This window comes from Erinaceus europaeus, chromosome 8 (genome assembly GCF_950295315.1).
Source record: "Erinaceus europaeus chromosome 8, mEriEur2.1, whole genome shotgun sequence".
NCBI classification, from domain to species: Eukaryota; Metazoa; Chordata; class Mammalia; order Eulipotyphla; family Erinaceidae; genus Erinaceus; species Erinaceus europaeus.
Window position 1 is genome coordinate 7,281,865 of NC_080169.1, and position 22,956 is coordinate 7,304,820.

The 22,956-nt window shown below is 43.0% G+C and overlaps 1 protein-coding gene across 1 annotated transcript in view; it reads left to right on the forward strand.

Moving 5' to 3' along the window:
• Positions 1–1,372: 1,372 nt before the first annotated feature.
• The window catches only part of LOC132539855 (engulfment and cell motility protein 1), a 155,832-nt gene continuing 134,248 nt past the window's right edge, over positions 1,373–22,956 (forward strand). Inside the window, exon 1 of the mRNA XM_060195865.1 lies at positions 1,373–1,607. The gene's annotated coding sequence lies outside the window, so the exon portion shown is untranslated. The remainder of the gene's footprint in view (positions 1,608–22,956) is intronic.

The following is a 22,956-nucleotide window of genomic DNA, read 5'->3' on the forward strand; positions in this document are numbered from 1 at the left end:
TGTATTTTTTGCTTCGATATATATTTTTCTTTTTACTAGGGGATTAATGGTCTGCAGTAAATATATGTGTAAAATGTATTTGCAGGGGCCAGACTGCGGCATACCTGGTTAAGTGCACACATTACAGTGTGCAAGGACCTGAGTTCAAGCCCCTGGCCCCCACCTGCAGGGGGAAGCTTCACATTTGGTGAAGTAGAGCTGCAGACATCTCTCTGTCTCTCCTTCTCTGTCTCCTCCTCCCTATCTCTGTCCAAATACAAAGTAATTAACATAAAAATCAAAATGTATTTGTACCAAACTCAAAGGACTCTGGAGGCAGGGAGACAGGGATGGGCTGGGGGGGGGGGGGTGCATGCATGAAATTGAAAGAGGACCTAGGTTGGGAGTGGAAGTATTTTGCAGAAAAACTGAGGAATTTTACTCATGTATAAATGCAAACTTTTATTTGGGCATGCTTGGGGCTGTTTGATGATAAATATTTCAAAACATAGTTTACTCAATGGTTGGGCTACCTGGCAGTCATTTTGAATTCCAAATGGGGATGCAGAAGGAGCTGTTTATGTCTGTTCACATCCTGAGTAGGAATCAGAGTATGGGCTCTCCCTTAGGAGCCAGACTGGGATGCACTGGTGCGTGCACTCATTTCTGGGTCTGTGAGCATGCCTGGGGTGTGTGTGTGTGTGTGTGTGTGTGTGTGTGTGTGTGTGTATGTGTGTGTGTGCTGTGTGTAGCCTGTGAGCCGGTGACAGGACATTTCCAGACCCCCCCCCCCAAATATGTTTGTATAGAAGAGAGGAGAAAGCAAACTCAATGAAATAAAAGTAGGAAGAGGGGGAGAGATGGAATTGCGGTTGGTGATGGGTCTAGCAGCAGATGTTCTGCAGGAATCCAACTCACTGCAGCCAGTCTGTTTCCATGGCAACAGAATCAGTAATTATTGAGCCTGGGAGCTCCCACCCCCCACCCCCTTTTCTCCCAACAAGGTGGAGGCTGCTGCATGTGAACTATCTCAAGCCCATCATTAGCTCTTTCTTCTTCATCCCCCCTCCATCTTTTGTGTGTGTTTTTCTTTTTTGCTTCTTTATAAGAGAAAAGTGGGAGGATGAGACATAGCAGGAAAAATAACTATTTATTCATACAAACACCCTGCATAATAGAACTGAAATAAAAATTCTTCTTCTTTTTTTTAAATCTGCCAATACTATAGATGAAAATCTCTTCCTAGAAAAGCCGATGGTCTCTGGAAGCTCCTAAATAAAGGAGCCGGAGTTTCCCTGAAATGGAGGCTTCCTAGGATTGGCTGATCTGTCCTCGGTTCCTGCCAATCAGGGCACCCCTGGGCTCAGGCTCCATAAACATAAGCAAAGCTCCATGCTTATTCTTCTGGACTTGGAGTGTGTAGCATTCAAAGGTGTGCAGCCAGTCTCCATTCACATGTCTCAGCTGGGAACATATTTCATGCACAAGCTTACTCGGGAACCATCTGGTGTCCCGGCACACTGCTCTTGCCGGGGACCACGCTAAGTCATTTGGTGGTGACGGTGACCGGGTGACTGCAGCTCACCAGCAACATTGATAGTTGAGAACGATGGACTTCAGGGAGCTGGGTGAGTAAACCTGAATCTTACACATCTGCACGCTAGTTTGAGCAGGCTGAGTGAGAATGCTTCTTTGTCTTATTGTCTGCTGGGGGGAAAAACAAACAAACAAAAACAACAACAACAAAATGAGGAATTGAAAGAAGGACAGGAAAGAGCTTTGCATTCTAGGATTTCTGGGATGTGTGAGTTTCTACATTCTAAAGGCTGCTTGGCTGGACTATGACTGGATTTGTAGTTAACTGTGTATTATACTGTGATTGGTTTGTCTAGATGGGATTAGTATGAGGAGTGGAGTTTTGCTTTTGAGTGTTGTCCTTGAGTAGTGATCAGTTTGCAAAGAACAATGCTTTCGAGCTAAATTAATTAAAGTTAGCCCTGTGCATTGCTAAGGGAGAGAGAGGAAGGTGTGGGCAGAGAGCTTCAGGCTGCTTGACAGCGTTGCTGGTGTTTGCATTGTACAAAGAGATGTTATTACAATGGTCGGTCAGACACTTCTCCAGACTCCAAGGCAGTATCTCTTTTGCGTGTGCTGCTCTTCTCTCTTTGGGAAATGTGCAAGTGAGCTAGGTTGCTTCTCTTCCTTCTGTGATGACCCCAGTCTCCAAACTGAAATACGTTTTGTGTCTTTTTAAGAAATTAATTACAGTGCCATGCTGAAGTGCTACTAAGTGAGATCTTAACTGGCCAAAGCTTCACTTGGAAAATGACTCTGCTTTGCCTCATTTTAAATCTCTGAAAATCAGAAAGGGTTCGCAAAGTTACATGCAAAAATCAGCTCTTTGCCAGGAAAGGGATGCTCTGAGCTCCGCTCCCTTGGGCTTAATTTTCTGAAATTGGTGATGAAAATTTCAATTTCATTGTGTAAAAGCAGGAAAAGATAAAAGAGCAGAGCTGTAAATAGGCTGTGGATGGGAACAAAGTGGCAAGAAGAAACTCCTTACTTGTAGAGACCCTTCTAGCAGTAAACTTAAAACATACATTATGAACAAACCAGAAGGCAAGAACAGTCTAGGGCTGCAGAGGAACTGTGATCCTCCCTGATAATGGAGAGGAAAAGCCATCACCATTGCTTTGGGTGTACAGTGAGGGGTGGACTGGGGGCTTTAGGCTTTGCTAAGAGCCTAAGAGCCTGTGCCCAGACTCTGCTGGTGTTGAGGCTTCTTCCCTGTCACTTTTTTTTTTAAATTTAATTTTCTGTCTTACGTAGCAGGAAGACTGGTAGCACACTTGGTGTCTTCTATTAACAGTCTACTCGGATTCAAATAGAAGAGTCAGCGTTTAGCATTGGCATTTGTTGCAGAAGTAAATGGACATGAAAGAGTTGTGATTGAGAGAGATTGTTGGCTTGTCCTTAAAAACAAGGTCCTTTGGACAGAAGAGAACGTCTTAAGACTTTGCATGGATGTAACATGAGATGTTCTGTGTCCTAAGTGAGAGTCCTGATAAACAGGTAAAGAAACAAAAGAACTAGAGAGACTTCAGCGTGGAACAGTCAGAAACAGGGTAAATGCCATTGATGTCTGATTCCATCCTATGACCAGCAAAGAAGTGGGACTGAGCCTTGCAAGCAGAGATGGAGAGTTTCCTGAGTGTGAGTATAGTCCACACCATGAGGGAAACCTTGCTACTTGGGCAGGTCAGTGACCTGATCACTAACCTGATGGTCTCGCCAGAAATGTAGCCTGTCCTCTGATCCCAAAAGGTTCAGCATGGTGAGGTAAATTTAGAATTTCCTCTGTTTACAGGTTAGGTGTGTGTGTGTGTGTGTGTGTGTGTGTGTGTGTGACACACCCAAACCACCTCAACATGCACACTTTTGAGGAAGGTGTGCATGTCGAGGCAGGCCTGCCACTAGAATGCCCCCTCTCCATCCTCTTTTAATCTGTTCTCTCTCCCAATTGTCTCACTTTATGTTTTATTGTTGTTGCTGTTGTTTTACGCCTGCAGACCTGCTTCACTGCCTGTGAAGCGACTCCCCTGCAGGTGGGGAGCTGAGGGCTCCAACTGGGATCCTTAAACCGGTTTTTGTGCTTTGCGCCACGTGCGCTTAACCGCTCTGTTACCGCCCGATTCCCCAGTTGTCTCACTTTATAAGAATGAAGTGCTGGCAACCTGTTGGCAAGAATAAGGAACAACCTTTTCTGGAAATGGTAAAAAAAAAAAAAAAAACATTAAAAATAAATGCAAGGAGAGGACATTCATCTATTTTTGGATCGTGAAGCTCTAAGAATCTGGATGCAGGGAAACTGCCCCTAAGAGTATACATGTATGCACAATCACATGACACTTTGATGACAGCCTACTTTAGCATCAAATGAAGCCAGTATCCTAGATGAATAGCCAGCCGAGGATGTAGCAAACCTTCAAGTGCAACATCTCCTGCTCCAAACGGGTCCACCCAGCACTGCTGCAGCACCATTGCAGCCCACTGCTCACCTCAGCTGTGATTTTGGCGCTGCAGTAAGGTCTCAGGCAGTCTTACTTGAGACTCAAGTTAAAAAGTCTCCCCTCCCTCCTGGGCTTAGATGACCAGTGAGACTAGAATCATGAGACTCGAAGCAAAAATGCTGCTTCAGGAAACAGAATGAACTGCACTCTTTGACCTGCTCTGTTCTTTCCTGAGAAGGCTTCTTCTGTTGCTGCTTCTTACTAGCATTTTCAGAATGTGGGCATGTTAGAATGATACATGTACAGGTAGAAAAATGATTAGTGGGGACCAGGCAGTGGCGCAGCGGGTTAAGCGCGTATGGTACGAAGCACAATGACCAACATAAGGATCCCGGTTCGAGCCCCCGGCTCCCCACCTGCAGGGGGTTCGTTTCACAGGTGGTGAAGCAGGTCTGCAGGTGTATATCTTTCTCTCCCCCTCTCTGTTTTCCCTTCCTCTCTCCATTTCTCTTGGTCCTATCCTACAACAATGACATCAATAACAACAATAATAATAACCACAAAACAATAAAGGCAATGAGAGGGAAAAAAATATATACCCTCCAGGAGCAGTGGATTCGTGGTGCAAGCACTGAATGCAAGCAGTAACCCTGGAGGCAAAAAAAAAAAAAATTAGTTGGGAGTCGGGCAGTAGCGCAGTGGGTTAATCGCACGTGGTGCAAAGTGCAAGGACCGGAGTAAGGGTCCTGGTTCAAGCCCCCGGCTCCCCACCTGCAGAGGAGTCCCTTCACAGGTGGCAAAGCAGGTCTGCAGGTGTCTGTCTTTCTCTCCACCTCTGTCTTCCCCTCCTCTCTCCATTTCTCTCTGTCCTATCCAACAACGACGACATCAATAATAACTACAACAATAAAACAACAAGGACAACAAAAGGGAATTAAAAAAAAATTAGTTGGGGCCAGGTGGTGACACACCTGGTTAAGTACTCACATTACAGTGTGCATGGATGGGGTTTCAAGTCCCTGGTCTCCACCTGCAGAGGGGAAGCTTCACTAGTGATGAAGTAGGGTTGCAGGCATCTCTCTGTCTGTTTTTCCTCTCTCTCTCTCTCTCCCTCCATTCTCAGCTTCTCCCTGCCTCTATCCAATAATAAACAAGTGGAAATTTATAAAAGAATTTGCTTACCTTAGATTTTTTACATGACCATCAGAATCACCATCTATAAGTCCAAGTGTATATATCAGTAAACGAGTTGAGCGAGATCCCTGAGATTAACAGGAGAGAACTTGAGAGACTTATTCAGAGTGCCTCATAGTTAGAATAAAATCAGTCTGGACAGGCAGAGCAAGCCTCCTTGGAGGTATATTATTGACCAGCCACTGCTCAACGTACTTTGAAATTAGAAATGTATTATTAGGGGCTTCACCATCAAGCACTGGGACCTTCATCTCTTTGACCTCCTTGAACATCTAGACGTGCTGCATCTGGCTGAGCGCACATGTCCCAATGTGTAAGGACCCTGGTTCAAGCTCCCAGTCCCCACCTACAGTAGGGAAGCTTTACAAGTGGTGAAGCAGTGCTACAGGTGTCTGTCTTTCTTCCTGTCATCCCTCCCCCTCTCAGTTTCTGGCTATCTTTATCCAATAAATAAACATAGTAAAAAAAATTTTTTAAAGAAATGTATTATTTCTTTAAATGTATTAGTCATTGAGTCTGTACAACCATTATTAAGATTGGGAATGCTCTATGGGGCCCGGTGGAGGTGCACCTCGTTGAACACTCATGTTACAATGCTTAAGGGCCTGGGTTTGAGACCCAGTCCCCACCTGCAGGGGGAAATCTTTGGGAGTGGTGAAGCAAGGCTGTAGGTGTCTGTTTCTCTCTCCTTCTCTATATCCTCCTTTCTTCTTGATTTCTGGCTGTCTCTAATAAATAAATAAATAAGGAGAATAAAAATTTAAAAATAAATACTATTTGATGCCTTTTTTTTTTTTTGCTTTTTGCACTTTGATAGGACAGAGATAAAGTTAGAGGGGTTAGGGAGAGAGACAGAGACAGAGAGACTGAGACCTATAGCTCTGCTTCATTGCTTATGAAGCTTTCCCCCTGCAAGTGGGGACCAGGGGCTTAAACCTAGGTCCTTGCTCACTGTGATGTGTGCGCTTAACCAGATATACCACCACGCAACCCCCTTAAATAAGATTTTAAACTCAGTTATACACTCATACTAGCAAAATGTGTTTACGTCTGCATAACCATATTGGGGTGGTGGTTACTCTGTTGCAGTGTGGTGAGTGAGTCTCCAGGGTCTCCCCTCTTCCACCAGCTTGCTCACTTCAACAGCACACATTGACACCTTCATGTCTTTGACCTCCTTGAATATCTGGAAGACTTGTGCTGGCTAACAAAGAGGGGGGCGGGGAAAGGGTGTTTCCCTTTGCCCAGGCTCTTTCTCTCTGTCTGCATTGTACGCAGCAGACGTACTGTGTAGTTCAGTCAAGTTTCCACCATCGTTGTCATCAGGGAATTAAGAGCTGTACCATCTCCAATAACAAAATGTTAGCACTCATCATCTCGGGCATTTTTCAGTCCCCAGATGTCTTGACCCCGTCGTTCATTGTGCCTGGGGCCATCTCCCTCCACTCTGATACAGTTGTGGGTGTCAGGTTGCATTTAATTGTAACAATAAACTAAGCAGACCACGATAGAGTAAGAAACTCGACTGCAAGCGGGTAGTTATTCAGAAAGACATGTACACATTGGAGATAAGGGTTAACTTACATGCTCTTATCCTATTCAGTGCTGCATCTTTCTAGCTAAGAAGTATTGACTAAATATTCCAGTTAATTCAGTATTGAAAGTATTACTTTGAACATCAGATATTAGACTATTCAGTTATTTCTTCAAAGGATTTTTCTTTTAATGTAAATCCAGTCTTAAAAAAATGTGATGGACTTCTCCAGTGACTACTTAAAAATCATACTGCCAAACCTTCCCAGACTCATCTAGCCCCAGCCTTCTTAAGGAGTTCTGACATTGCTGATCTCAGCCAAATTTGGTAGGTGGAAGAACAAAGCCCTTAGTCCATTTAAACAGTCTCTTAAGGGGGCCGGGTGGTGGCACACCTGGCTAACCACCTGTAAGCCAGGACCCGTGCAAGGGATGGGGTCTGAGCCCCAGTTACCCACCTAAGTGGGGGAAACTTCACAGGTGGCAAAGCAGGTCTGCAGGTGTCTCCCTTTCTCTTTCCCTTTCTATCTCCTCTCCTCTCTCAATTTCTCTCTGTCCTATCCTATAAAATGGAACAACAACAAAAAAATGTCCTCCAGGAGCGGTAGATTGGTAGTGCCAGCACTGATCCCTAGCAATAACCCTGGAGGCAAATAAGTAAATAAATACCACTTGCCAAAATCCCCTAAAAGTTGAAAAGGGAAAAAAAATCAATATAAGTTAATATCATCCCTATTTTTCAAGGTATCTTCTGATTTAAGTTCACCCATTTTCAGCTTGTTGAACAGAATTCTGCAAAGGAAAATGTCTCGTGCACTTAAGCGCTGTACAAATGTTGGAAGGTTGTGTGAGTATTTTTCAGCTTTTGACTTCGACTGGTGTAACTCTGCTGGGGCAATGCTAGCAGGGCACTTTGGCTAAACTTAGGAAAGGGTGAATTCAATGGCAGAGTGACTGGCATTGAATGTCTACTGACACTGGTGTAGCCAAAGGTGAATACGTTCAATCAGGAATGGAAAGAAGTTCTCTAGGTCTTCAGTTAGTCCAGAAACAAGGGGGAGATAGCTGTATGCTTGTAAAGAAAATTATCAGTCTAAACCTTTGACTTATCACAGGATTTTGGAACTCACAAATTTGCTACCTTATTTTTAAAAATTTGTGATATTCTAAAAGCTGAAGACTAGAAGACTAATACATGTAGAAGACAGGACAAGAAGCTAGTCTTGAAGACTATGGATTACTTACTATCTCTAGTTTAGCAGCCAAATCTTACAAGTTACTGAACCTTTATTAATCTTTTTTAAAAACTCTTTTAAAAATATTTTTATTCATTTATTATTGGGTAGAGACAAAGAGAAATTGAGAAGGGAGGGGAGATAGAGAGGGAGAGAGACAGAAAGACACCTGCAGCCCTGCTCACCACTTGAGACAAGCTTTCCCCCTGCAGGTGGGGACCAGGTGCTTGAACCTGGGTCCTTGAGCACTGTAACATGAGTGTTTAACCAGGTGCACCACCACCCAGTCCCCTATACTTTTCAGTATTCAAATAGGTGATGAGTAATTTCTCCTGGTGATGTCCATAGTCTTATATAGGTCAAGCATCTGAGCAAACTGTCCTCTCTGCCCATGTCCCATCAGCCATAGTAATCTTTGCATTGTACTCAGAACGGAAGGATTCTTCTTATCAGAACCCTAAGTCTTCCACTGTCAAGATATTCTAATGCAGCTGAAACTGAATTTACACCCTTTTCTAGTCATTGTTTCCACTCTGTGCCTTATTCTTGACTTTGAAAATGAACATACAAGAACATTTTGAGTTTCAGGGATGAATATTTGAGTTTCAGGGATGAAGCTCTTATTTCATGAAGGTGTTGCCATCTAACATGGAGGGCTGCAGCCTGGCACTTAGGGAGCTCCCTTTTCTTTTCCTTTGAGCTATAAGTGATGAAAGACATGTCAGGGAGAGCAGTTCACTGGCATTATTCCCAGACCTGAAAGCATAATGAAATAAAGCTTCATTTGACTTGGCTGTACTTCTTTTTGCTGAACAGAGATAGCATCTGGGGGCAGTTCTAACATCCACTTGCATGATTGGAATGAAGCAGCCATCAGATAATGGAACTCAGACCTTCATGCTGGCAGTCTAAACCAGGGCCCTTTGAGCAAATCATTCGTAGCTCGAGCCAGCCAAGGCAGGCATCCCAGAAGGTGAGATGGATTCCACCCATGTTTGATGAGTTGGCAGTGTAAAAACTGAACTTCAGAAGCTTGGTTACGCACAAAGAATGCATTCTGATAGCTACTAACACCGCTACTGCCCCTGCCCTAAAGTATTTAATATTGAGGAGACAAGCCAAGGATGTCATGTTGACAAGTAATAGGTCTTAGTAATAGCACCACTGTCTTCCAGTTTTAAAGAGGGCTGATAGTCAGGAGTCATAGATCCCTTTCTAGATTCCATGAGCTAGATATAAACTGCCTAGCAATGTAGACACAGAAGTTTAGAAAAGACTACCTTGCTGGGTAGTAGTCCACCTGGCTAAGTGCACAGGTTACCGTGCTTAAGGACCAGGGTTAAAGCCCCTGGTCTCCACCTGCAGGGGAGGAGAAATTTCATAAGCAAAATGGTGAAACAAGATCTGCAGGTGTCTCTCTTCCTCTCTATGTCCCCTAGCCCTCTCAATTTCTGTCTGTCCTATCAAATAAAGAAAGAAAAGTGCTGAGGGAAACAGCATAATGATTATGCAAAAAGGCTTCCATGCCTAAAGCACCAAAGGCCTCAGGTTCACTCCCCAACACCACCATAAACCAGAGCTGAGCAGTGGTCAGGTAAAAAAAGAAAAAGAAAAGAGAGGAAAAGAAGAAGAAAAGGAAATGGCCATCACAAGCAATGGGCTTGTCGTGCAAGCACCAAGCCCCACTGATAACTCTGGTGGAGAGAGGAGGGAGGAAAGAAGGACCCACCTTACAGGTGACCTCTGTGATCTTTCTACAGTTTCCCCCAAATTCTGTGAGTAACTATGTAACCTCTCTGAACTTAGTTTCATCCTCTGTAGAAATTGAAGTAGAGTTGTATTTCTCATAAGAATGCAGAAGAATAAACATTAAATTAGAGTGATATCTGTGTGATTAGTAAACCTAATGCAGAATACATGGAGAAAATATATGAGCTAAGAGTGTGTGTGTGCGTGCACGCACATGCCAAAATTTATGACTTTTCTCTTTACCTATGCAAGACAGTATAATTGGACCACGAGAGTTCTAGAAGAGGACATAATACCTCTGTTCTAGGATTCTTCTATATCCTCAAAGGCTAGTCCAACCCTGCTACACATGAGTCCTCCCAGCAAGAGTCGATCAGAAGCAACCCGTATCTGGAGTAAGGTCCCAGTAATGGTCTGGCGGCAATCTTACTTCTCCGACCTTTAGCCTTTTCTTTTCTGGTGGATATTATGTATATTTAGTACCTACTGCATCTGGCACATGGAAATTTCTAGAGAACAACACCACCAAAAAAAATACTATAGTCCCAGTGCATTGTGAATTGTAACATAAGGTCTTGACAGGGCTATTATCATTGTTGTTGTTACTTTAAATCAAAATTTGTAACAACTCAACCTTGTTTATTGAGGGAATATACTTGGAAACATATTTCTGGAGCAACACAAGCTCTGGGATAGTGATGTATCCTTTTCTGATTTGGGAAGCTCCTCAAGATCAAATGATTCTGTGCTGTGGGCAGATGCCTGGCAGCATACCTGCCATAAATAATTGGTGATTTTAATATTCACAAGTCAGGATGTTCTTGGTCTCTGCAGATGACCTATAAATCTTCCTCAATAGCCAAGCCTCGCTGCCCCAACTCTGTCTTATTGAAGGTATAATAAAAGCTTTGAGAAAAAAATGGTTTTGAGGGCTGGAGAGACCCCGTAGACAGCAAAGACCTTTTTACCCAAACCTCTGAGGCCTAAGGTTCACTCCCCAGCCCCACCATAAACCAGAACTGAGCAGTGTTCTTACCTCTTTCTCTGTATCTCTCATTAAGAAAATAAGAAAGATCATAACAGTGGGTTTTAGTTAAGCCATTTGCAGATTCCTAGATACTTCTTGATAGCTTTCATCGCCCCTCTGCCCCCACAGACATATTAGCATCACACCCCGAATTTCTCTTTGTTATATCTACTGATCCTTCTGCTTTAGCCTCCAGCATCCTAGATCTTGAAGGGGCCTGAGTGCTGGGATGGCATGTGAATTCTGTTTGGTGACAACTTGAATGCTATGCCAGTGACTGTCTAAATCTGGGCTCATTAAGCCCAGAGGAAAGGAGCAAAGGGGATCAGCATGAAGTTACTCTATTTTAGGAGAAGAAAGTGAAAGTCAGAGAAGTCCATTAACTTTTTTTTCTAATATATCTCTTATTTTATTTTAATTTATTTATTTATAAAATAGAAACACTGACAAGACCATAGGATAAGAGAGGTATAATTCCCGCAACCAGAGCTCCATATTCCATCCCCTCCCCTGATAGCTTTCCTATTCTTTAACCCCGTAGGAGTATGGACCCAGGGTCTTTATGGGGTGCAGAAGGTGGAAGGTCTGGCTTCTGTAACTGCTTCCCTGCTGAACATGGGCGTTGACAGGTCGATCCATACTCCCAGGCTGTCTCTCTTTTTCTCTAGTGGGGCGGGGCTCTGAGGAAACTGGGCTCCAGGACACATTGGTGGGGTCATCTGTCCATAGGTTGGCATCATGGTAGCATTTGGACTCTGGTAGCTAAAAATAATATGTCTCTTTTACAAGGGACCACAGCTGTCATTTTTTGTTTTATGTACTTGCTGAATGTCTACTATGTCAGTGCTAAGCCTTGGGGCGGTCTATGAGCATCTGTGGATGAACTGTATAAAGGTTTGTTTTTCATGCTATCATTATCCTCAAAGTTGGAATTGTGCAAAATAGAGAAGCTATGATAAAAAAACCTAACAAATCACAGTGATATATATATATACATATATATATATACATATATATAGTCATTATTTCATGCATTCACTTATTATTTATTCCCATGCCCAGTTTTATACGAATAAATACTCACTTTCAAAAATTGGACCTTTGAAAGCTTAAAAGGAACTGAGGAAAACAAATGGGTCAGTGAGTTCCCTTGCCTTCCCTTCTTTATATGACCTTACTGGCACGGACACCGAGGAAAAACTGAGCCGTAAAGGCAAACTCAAGACCTTGGCACAAAAATAGTTTCACAAAGAAACCTACAAGAGGAAACTTAGATGAACCCATTCTTCTTTTTTCAACTTCACTAAGCTTTCTGGGCCATTCAGAATTATCAAGGCAGAAAAATGGCAACTGCTGATGAACAGAAGCTATTGGTGGTGGGGGGGGGGGCACACCTGGTTGGTTGCACATGTTACCATGCACAAGAACCTAGGTTCAATCCCTGGTCCCCACCTGCAGGGGGAAAACTTTGTGTGGTGAAGCAGTACCTCAGGTCTACCTCTCTATCTCCCCTTATCCTCTCGATTTCTGGTTGGCTGTATCCAATAAACAAATATAGACAGACAGATAGATAGATAGATAGATAGATAATTATAATTCTATGTCACCTGGATTTAAGTATACTTCCGTGAGTAGGAAACTCCTAGCCCAATATTTGAGCACTGTAGTAACTATCCGTTAATCATACCAGCTGTATGCAGTAATATCTTTCTGCCTTTCTCTCCGTCTCACACCTTTGGTATAACTGTTCCTCATAAGCTTACTCTCACTCATTTCAACCAAGATCAGAGCAATGTCAGAAACACTTAGTGGACATAATGATTGCGGCTTATGTGTCCTAAACCTCTGCATACGTTGAGATGCTTTTAATGGAATTTTTCAAACCTTTAACATACTTCCTAGTATAGCAATTATTTTTAAATTGCCTTGTGTCAGTTGATAAAGTTTTTGTTTAAAAAAAAAGTGTATCCCCTGTCTACACCCATACCACCCTAAACATGCCCGATCTCGTCTGAGAAAGTGTATCCCCCCACACCCCCCATACCCAAAGGATGAGGGACAGGAATCAAGACGCCTTTAACATGATTCTCACTCTCTGTCCTTTCCCCTACACTGGTTCAACAGACCACTAAAAGCAATATCAAAGGGCAGATAAGGAAACCAAGATCTAGTTGCCTTATTATCTGCTTAGTGAATGGAGCTGAATGAAGTTGAAACCTCGGCCTGTGTTCTTTATACTGCCTCCATTTCAGTTTTGCCACCTGTCGTGTTGATTTGTAGTAATGCATTAGAAAGTAGCCTTTGTCTGAGTTCTCATTCCTCTGAAGGGTGTGAAAACCTTCCCCAGGAAAGGTAGACATGGTTAGTTTTGAGGTCATCATTTCTAAATTCTCTGTTGCCATGTATTTTTTTAAATCAACAACAGGATGGTACCTTCTTTCTGTCATACCTCACAATGGCACATTGCCTCAAGTATATAAATCACATTAAAAAGATGTGTCACAGGGCTTGTAAATAAGGGTCCTAAAATGGGGCCCCGTCTCATTAAGAGAGATGCATTTCCAATGAAATATGCCTCTTGTCTTTAATAACCAGGAACATTTATCCTTTTGTTGTTTTGATTAGCCTTTTTTATTTTTACTAATAATAACTCTACTATTTAGTCCCATCAAGAATATTTTTATAACCTTCTGTTCACAGAAAATACTTTTTTTTTTTGCCTCCAGGGTTATTGCTGGGGCTCAGTGCCTGCACCATGAATCCACTGCTCCTGGAGGCCATTTTTCCCGCCTTTTGTTGCCCTTGTTGTTGTAGCCTTGTTGTGGTTATTATTGTTGTTGTTGTTGTCATCGTTGTTGGATAGGACAGAGAGAAATGGAGAGAGGAGGGGAAGACAGAGAGGGGGAGAGAAAGATAGACACCTGCAGGACCTGCTTCACTGCCTGTGAAGCGACTCCCCTGCAGGTGGGGAGCAGGGGGCTCGAACCGGGATTCTTTCGCTGGTCCTTGCACTTTGCACCACGTGCGCTTAACCTGCTGCCCACCCCCCACAGAAAATACTTTTAACATTAGATTCCAGTATGTGTATACACATGTATGTCTGTATTGTTTCAAAAATGTAACCGTGTCTACTTAGCAGTTAATATCAATGTATTTATTTTTGTCATCTTATGAGTCTCATTGCTGCAGCTGCCTTTTTCAGATAGAAAGAGACAAGGAGGCTAGCAGGTGACTTACCAGTTAGACCATATAAGGACCCAGGTTGGACTTCCTGGCTACCACATGGAGTCTCACAAATGATGTAACAGTGTTGTGCTGTCTCTTTTTCTCTCTGTCTCCCTCTCTATCTCTCATTTCCTCTGTCTAGAGGAAAGCAAACAGTGACCACCAGGAGTGGGGGAGTTGTACAGTTACTGAGTCCCAGAAATAACCCTGGTGTCAACAGGAAAGAGAGGGAGAGAGAAGAGGAGGGAATTGGAGGAGAGGGGACGTAGAAAGAGGGAGAGAGCAAAAGACACCACAGCATCAAATTCTCCACCATAATAGTGCGGGTTAGACCCAACCTAGGTTGCACAGATGGTAAAGCAGATAACCTGCTAGGTGACCTACCTTACTAACACAAAAGTTGAATTTTAAGCAGAAAAAATTCAATAAAATTAGGATAAAATTCTGTATGCTCAGAATCAAGATTGAATGAGGTAAGTAGGAAATTTAGTTCTAGGATAGGCTTTGACATGGAGTAACCGTAGGCCAAATTTAACCCACCCTGTATTCTTATAAATAAAACCTTGCTGAACAAAGCCATGCCCATTAGTCTGCATTGTCGGTGACTGCTTTCACACTACAATGGCCCTTTTATTTTTAAGTGGCAGTTTTTGAACATACCAGTATTGAAATATGCTGAAAACTATAGCCTCTGCAACTTAGATGGCAAATTTCAGCCTGCACTTTTAAAATGTGCATGAGAATATACAGGTTTTTTTTTTCCCAAGGGAGAGTTTGGAGATGGCTGCCAGAGACGATGAGTCAGGGATGTGGCTCTTCACAGTTTAAAGCCATTGGAATGACGAATGAGAGCTTTTTTTTTTTTTTTTCCCTCATAGAGGCCTCATTCAAATTCATCTCCACAACTTCAGGTAACTGTTGGGGATTTGGGACTGTTAACAGGACACTGGCCAAAAGTGGTCTCTGTACCCCTCTCTCTTTTTAATTTCTTTTTAACTTTATTTTATTTGATAGAACAGAGAGAATTTTAGAGAGAAGAGAGAGAAAGGGGTGGAGAGAGACACCTACAGATGGACTTCACTGCTTATAAAGCTTTCCCCCCTGCAAGTGGGGGCTGGGGGCTTGAACCCAGGTACTGTAATGTGTGCACTTAGCTGTACCACCAGCCGGCCGCCAAAAATGGTCTCTTAAATGTCTGAACTCGGTCGTGTAGACCAGCAAAATCCTTCACAAGTTCCTACACTGGATTTTCTGTCAGCTATCTTTAAAAAAAAAAATCAGCAGTTCTAGTCAAGAATTAGAAGGCTAGACTTTTTTTTTTTTTTTGGACAAACCTGCAGAACTGAGGGGAAGACTACTGTGTCTGCCGCATTTACTGTGAGCCGCACTTGCAAGTGGGTATTTAAACTTGCCTGGCAACCCTGATTCCACTTACAGTTTGAATTTTATCCTTTCTAGGAAAAGATTGTGCCAGTCTTAATCTTAGGATCTTAGGATATAACCTTATTTGGATATAATGTCTTTGTAATGGTAATCACCTTAAAATGAGATCATTTGAATGGGCTTTGATTCAGTATGATTGTTGTTGCCATAAAAGGGAGACTTGGGACACACCTCTAGACAGAAGGACATACACATGCACCCAGGGAACATGATGCTGAGAGACACGGGGAGAAAGTAGCCACCTGTCACCCAAAGGAGAGACCTGGACCAGATCCTTCCCTCAGGGAGAACCGACCATCTTGCACTTGCTTTTAGAATTTTGACTTCTAGCATTGGCAGACAATATTATCACTCTTTCATTTTTATTAGTGATTGAATAATGATTAGCAAGACTGTAAGATAACAGTGTTAAGATTTCATACAGTTCCCAGCACCAGGGTCCCGTGTCCCATCCCTTTCATTGGAAGCTCCCCTATTCTTTATCCTTCTGGGAGTGTGAACCAAAATTTCTTTTTGGGGTGTAGAATATGGGAATTCTGGCTTCTGTAATTGTGTCTTTGCTGGGCATGGGCGTTGGCAGGTGGATCCACACTCCAGCCTGTTTCTGTCTTTCTCTAGTGGGGTAGGACTCTGGGGAGGGGAGGTTTCAGGATACGTTAGTGGGGTTGTCTGCCCATGGAGTTCAGGATGGAATCATAGTAGCATTTGCAACTTGGTGGCTGAAAGGCAGTAAGATATAAAGCAAGACAATTGTTTAATAAACAGGAACCCAAAGGTAGGAATAGAGCAGGTGTAATTAGGGGTCTCCATGTGGGAAGAAACTAGGAAGTCTATTTTAGCTGTGTTCCATATGGTCCATGATTTTAGTAACTTTTGCCTGAGCCTAATATCTAACCTGCAGGTTGGACTAAAGATACTGTCCGAGAAGATGGTGTCAGAGTTTAGAATGAGGCTAGAAAGCTTTTTAGGGCAGAGACTACTAGCCCTCTAGTCTGTGACATTTTCTGTACACTGCCCTAACATATGGACACAAAGCACTCAAAAACAAAAGTTCTTGTAATGAACTTACCTTTTTGTTTGTTTGTTTATTTGTTTGTTTTGTTACCAGAGCACTGTTCAGCTCTGGCTTATGGTGGTGCAGGGGATTCAACCTGGGACTTTGGAGCCTCAGGCGCGAGAGTCTGTTTGCATGACCATTATGCTATCTCCCCTTCTTCCTAATGAACTTTCTAAGTCCCAGTAATGACCATGCTCTAGGAGAACACCAGTTTTCTCTAGGGTGAGTACATCTTAGGATCCCGGACTAGAACCAGGAAGATCTTGGTCCTTCCCCTGGTTCACTAAGCAAAGCATTTGAGGTAAATTAAACTCGGGCACCAGGGGAACTGGCTTTAACCCTTCGCCAAGGGTGCGACCTTGGACCTAAATGGCATTGCTTGTTTAACACGAGACTGTGTGCCCCTGCCAGCTAATTTGAGAACCAAAGGTTCTCAAACCCTTGGCAGCGGTGTAAAACTCTTAGTTCTTGGTACACAGTAAATCTTCGAGAATGACCCTTTTATATTACCGGGCTACCAAGAAGAACAACCTCTACATAAAACTACCCCAGACACAAGAACTGCCTCACAGTGATTCCTTGGAAATGTGCAAGTTTTATTTATGTAAATTGCCATAAAATGCATGAAGCGTTCCCTCCAGGGGAAAAAAAAATGTTTCTGATTTTTTTCTCTTGGGTCTATCCTGTCATAGTCTTAGAAAGTTTAGTATTAAGACGTAGCATGCCTTAGTAATCCTCTTATATATACACACATATATATACAGACACACACACACACATCTACTCTGACACCAGTTGGCACTTAGATTTCATCAGTCAGTCAAGATTATTGATTTATTCACTGACCTTTTTACCCTTCAAGCTAATTACCCATTGGACAAATACAGCTAGTCACAGAAGTTAATCACAGCTGACCAAATATGTATTCAGACAGTAAATTCAGCAGGTAAATAACACAAAGCTTTGCTCTCTTGGTAATATAACTAGGTTACTGGGATCTCCATGATCTCTCCTTTTCAGCTAGAGCTGAAAATGTAATGTTTACAACCTTTCGAAGCTACAGGGAGGAGAAGAAAAGTGGCTAAATTCAGCCAGCGATACTGGTTTTCTTTCTACCTCTCCCCTCTCCTTTACCCTTTTAAGTGATCTCTTCTCATCTGTCATCAACTAACTGTCCCAGTGCAGCTTTAGATGACTTTAGCATATCCTGTAGGATCATTGTCTAACAGACCTCTCTCAAAGGGGAACTCTGAAATGTAATTTTTCTCAATGTACTGTAATTACCACTACCTGTCAAGGTTTCCTCACACTTCCCTAAAACACCTGAAATGCTTTATGTCTCACTTTAGTTGCTAAGCCCTGTTAAATATTCTCATCAGACAGTATTTAGTGAAACTTAATCACTTGCAGTCTTTCAGTTCTTAATTTTTTATATTTATTTATTTTCCCTTTTCTTGCCCTTGTTTTTTTATTGTTGTTGTAGTTATTATTGTTGTTATTGATGTCGTTTGTTGTTGGATAGAACAGAGAGAAATGGAGAGAGGAGGGGAAGACAGAGAGGAGGAGAGAAAGATAGACACCTGCAGACCTGCTTCACCGCTTGTGAAGCGACTCCCCTGCAGGTGGGGAGCCGGGGGCTGGAACCAGGATCCTTAGCTGGTCCTTGTGCTTTGTGCCACGTGCACTTAACCCACTGCGCTACAGCCCGACTCCCTAGTCTTTCAATTCTTTACTAAAATGGGCCTCACCAGTTAGTTCTCAAATTCCCCTGAGCTGAAATTATGCTCACCCTGTAAATCACATTCTCATCAAATAGTTCTTGCTAAGTATAGGGAGTTTTCTCCCTGGGATGGGACCACACCCATAACATTGGCAGCTGGAAGGATTATCCTTCCTGAAGTTCAACTTGACTGGGTACTGGGGAGCTGGAGTAGCAAGGCGTTGGCCTTTCTTCAGGTGTCTCTCATAGTGAGAGCCATATGCTATGTGTCTATGTCCTGTGTGATCACTGTTTTTTTTTTAATTGTTGTTGTAGTTATTATTGTTGTTGTTGTTGTTGATGTCGTCGTTGGATAGGACAGAGAAAAATGGAGAGAAGAGGGGAAGACAGAGAGGGAGAGAGAAAGATAGACACCTGCAAACCTGCTTCACCACCTGTGAAGCGACTTCTCCTGAAGGTGGGGAGCTGGGGCCTTGAACTGGAGTCCTTATGCCAGTCCTTGCACTTTGCGCCACATGCATTTAACCCGCTGCACTACCGCTCCCCTGTGTGATCACTGTTATTCCCTGACCCCACAGGGCAGAGTTATAGAGCAGAAGTCATTCTGTACCAAGTGGCCAATTCTGAAACTGCATATATGTGGAAAATCAGTATTTTAATATGTGCCCTTATATTCGGCCAAAAACAAGTTACAGTTCAGCTCTTATATCAGGAGAGTGACAAAAATGTGGCCCTCATCATTTGTTGATTGAATCAATTCTGAGTCCCTGCACTGGGAAAAAGTGATAAATCTAGAGAGACCACAGTCTGGCAATCTAGACATTATGGGCAGCAATGAAAATAGTAAAACATCTGACAATAATATCTAATTCAAAAACAGAATTCGAAGCCTCAGATGAACAAAGTCCTAGGCTGCCATTCTGTGATTTTAAAAATTATGTATTTATTTATTATTGGATACAGAGAGAAATTGAGAGGGGGAGGGGAAGATCGAGAGGAAGAGAGACAGAGACACCTGCAGCCCTGCTTCACCGCTCGTGAAGCTTTTCCTTGCAGCTAGGGACCACAGACTTGTAAACTTAGAATCCTAAGATAGACTCTAATATTTTTTAAAGGGCTAGAAAAGAAATTGAAAGATGGTGAAAATTAAAGATTGTAACCAAAATATGAACAGTTAAATGTCCTTTGGAAAAAACGCAATAGGGGGTCAGGTGGTGGTGCACTGTTAGCCTGGCGCATAGTATGAAGCACGAGCCCGACCTCCCCCCACCTGCAGGGGAGTAGTGAAGCAGGTCTGCAGGTGTCTCTCTTTCTCTCTCCCTCCCTTCCTTCCTTCCTTCCTTTCTTTCTTTCTTTTTTTTTTGCCTCCAGGGTTATTGCTGGGGCTCAATGCCTGCACCACAAATCTACTGCTCCTGGAGGCTATCCCCCCCTTTTGTTGCCCTTGTTTTTTTTTTAATCGTTGTTGTAGTTATTATTGTTATTGATGTCATTGTTGTTGGATAGGACAGAGAGAAATGGAGAGAGGAGGGGAAGACAGAGAAGGGGAGAGAAAGACAGACACCTGTAGGTGGGGAGCCAGGGGCATGAACCGGGATCCTTGCACCAGTCCTTGTGCTTCTCGCCATATGCTCATAACCCACTGTGCTGCTGCCTAGCTCCCTCTCTCTCCCTTTCTATCTCCCCCTCCTCTCTGGATTTCTCTGAAAAAATGACTGCCAGGGGAGTCGGGCTGTAGCGCAGCGGGTTAAGCGCAGGTGGCGCAAAGCACAAGGACCGGCATAAGGATCCCGGTTCGAACCCCGGCTCCCCACCTGCAGGGGAGTCGCTTCCCAGGCGGTGAAGCAGGTCTGCAGGTGTCTATCTGTCTCTCCTCCTCTCTGTCTTCCTCTCCTCTCTCCATTTCTCTCTGTCCTATCCAACAACGACAACAACAATAACAACTACAACAATAAAACAACAAGGGCAACAAAAGGGAATCAATAAATAAAATAAATATTAAAAAAAAAGTTTAAAAAAAAAAATGACTGCCAGGAGCAGTGTTGGCATCAAGCCCTAGAAATCACCCTGGAGGCCACAAAGAAAGAAAAGAAGAAAAATGGAAGGAAGGGAGGGAGGAAGGCAGGGAGGGAGAGAGGGAGAACGGGTGGAAGGGAGGAAGGAAAAAAAATAATATTTCCTTTTGTTTTTATGAAAGAGAAAGATGACAGTACTGCTCAGCTCTGGCATAAGGGTTGAAGCTCGAACCTCATATATGCAGATCCTGCGTTTAACACGCGCCCGTCTACCTGGCCCCGGACGGGAAAACATTAATTAGCTGTCGCAAAACAAGTCCATGAGTAAATTATGGGGCCCTTCTTCTTCTTCTAGCGTTTGCCCTTCTTCCGTAGCCAGTCAGCAGCGTCAGGTTGAGCCTGATGTCAAGTTTCGAGACCTCCTTTGAATCTGAAGAGGTGGCAGTCGTTGACTCTGTGGGTCATAGTCTGTCTGGAGCCGCAGGGGCAGTTCGGGTCGTCTCTGGCTCCCCAGCGATGGAACATAGCCGCGCACCGGCCATGGCCTGTTCGATAGCGATTGAGGAGGACCCAGTCATAACGTGCTAGGTCAAAGCCGGGTTGACGCTTGCAGGGGTCTGTGATGAGGTGTTTGTTCTTGACCTCAGCTGACTGCCAACTCTGTTTCCAAGAGTCTGGAACAGAGAAGTTCAGTGTAGGCGTAGGGGACCAGATTGGGTGACGAGACGTCAAGCGTTGGACAGGGTGGGCGAAGATATCCGCGTATATTGGCAGGTCCGGTCGAGCATAGACGTGGGAAATGAACTTAGATGATGCCGCATCCCGACGAATATCTGGCGGGGCGATGTTGCTGAGAACTGGCAGCCATGGAACTGGGGTGGAACGGATGGTTCCAGAAATGATCCTCATGGAGGAGTATAGTTTGGAATCGACCAAGTGGACATGGGGGCTACGGAACCATCCTGGGGCACAGTATTCTGCAGTGGAATAGCATCATGCCAGAGAGGATGATCGCAGTGTGGAAGCACTTATAGCATAGTGTGGGGCACTTATAGCATAGAAATTGGGAAAATGGAAATTAGGAATGGCAGCATGCGTGCGTGCGTATCAAAGAAAAAATTCATCCAAAAAGGATGAATGGGACAAGACATCATTTAAATGGACAAGAAATCATTTCATTAACAAAAATTCAAACTAATATAAAAATAGAATAATCATAAATGCCTATAGTAAAATATAAAGGAAAGGCAAAAAGAAAAGGCCAAAGTTATAACTGTGATGAAGCATCATTGTATTCTTACTAGATTTCAAATGTAATATATAAAGTATTTTTTATTTTATTTTCATTTAAATTTTTGAATTTATTATTGGATACACACAGAGAAATTGAGAGGGGAGGGGGAGAGAGAGAGAGAGAGACAGAGAGATACCTGCAGCTCTGCTCTATCACTTGTGAAGCTTTCCTCCTGCAAGTGAGGACCAAGGGCTTGAACCCAGGTTCTTGTGCATTGTAGTATGTGCACTTAATCAAGTGCACCACCACCTGGCCCATATATATATAATATTTAATGACGTAATTGTATCAGCCAATAGCTATATATGTAGTTGGCACCTTACCCAGAATGTAGACCTTCTTTTCAAGTACACATTCAATTAAAAAGAAATCTTTATTGGGTAGAGAGAGTATTTAAGGTCCTTAATAAATTCCCAAAAATAATAGGCCTCTAAGTAGCTAGTGAGTCAAACAGGAAATCTAATTGTAGAAGCTATTTAGAAAATGTTGACAGGGAGAACTTAGCAAGTCACAATTTATTTTGATTGTTGTGAGCAGAATTCTAAGCCTTAACTCAAGAATTATATGCATGCTGGTATCTTTCTATAATGGCAGTAGGCTTTATCCCCTCCACATCACATTATTTAAAGTAAAGGCACATTAGTGACTCATGCAAGCAAGCAAACAAGAAACACAAAGAGAATTGTAGGTGAGCATGTAGTCAGCGTCTGGGTCACAGGGCAGCAGTGCAAGCTGTCAGCTCAATCACAGAGAGGTGGAGAGACAGAGATAGGGTCTCAGTCACAGCAGTGATGTCAGCAAGGCTTCAGTGTTATTCTTCAGGTTGAAGATGCAAGAACAGGCCATTGAATGAGTGAATGAATTCACAGTCTGAATTTTTTCCGTTGTTTTAATTTTTTAGTTATTAAGAAACAACGTAATTCCCTCTAAAATACAGTCATGTTCTAGCAAAATACTAGATATCATTTTTCTTATAACTGAATAATATTCTACGGAGTCAATATATACACACATTATCTTCTTTGGTATCTGTTGTTGGTATGTAAAATAAGTGAGAAGAAGTAAAAATATCAGATGATCTCAATAATGTGGAATTTAAAAAACAAAGGAAAAGAAAAAAGATGAGACAGTTGTAAACTGTTGGTGAATAATACAACTTATCTGAGCAGACTAGAGGGGAAGCTGAAGGGGAACTAGAAGGAGGGGTGGGTTGGAGGACCAGTGCCCAACAGTGGAGGGGGATTATGGGTGAGGGGAATTATGGGTGACCAGTGCCCAACATCGGTGGGGGATTATGGGTGAGTTGTGATGGCCCATGTACTTCTGAGGCCACAGTGGTCATGTGGAAACAACTTTTCCTTTTTATCTACCCGATCCTTCTCAATTTCTCCATATCCCTATCAAAAATAAATAGTATAAACACAGAAAGTCAAGAAAATAAAGTGGTCCAAGAAAGCAACAGTAGTTATCTGTGT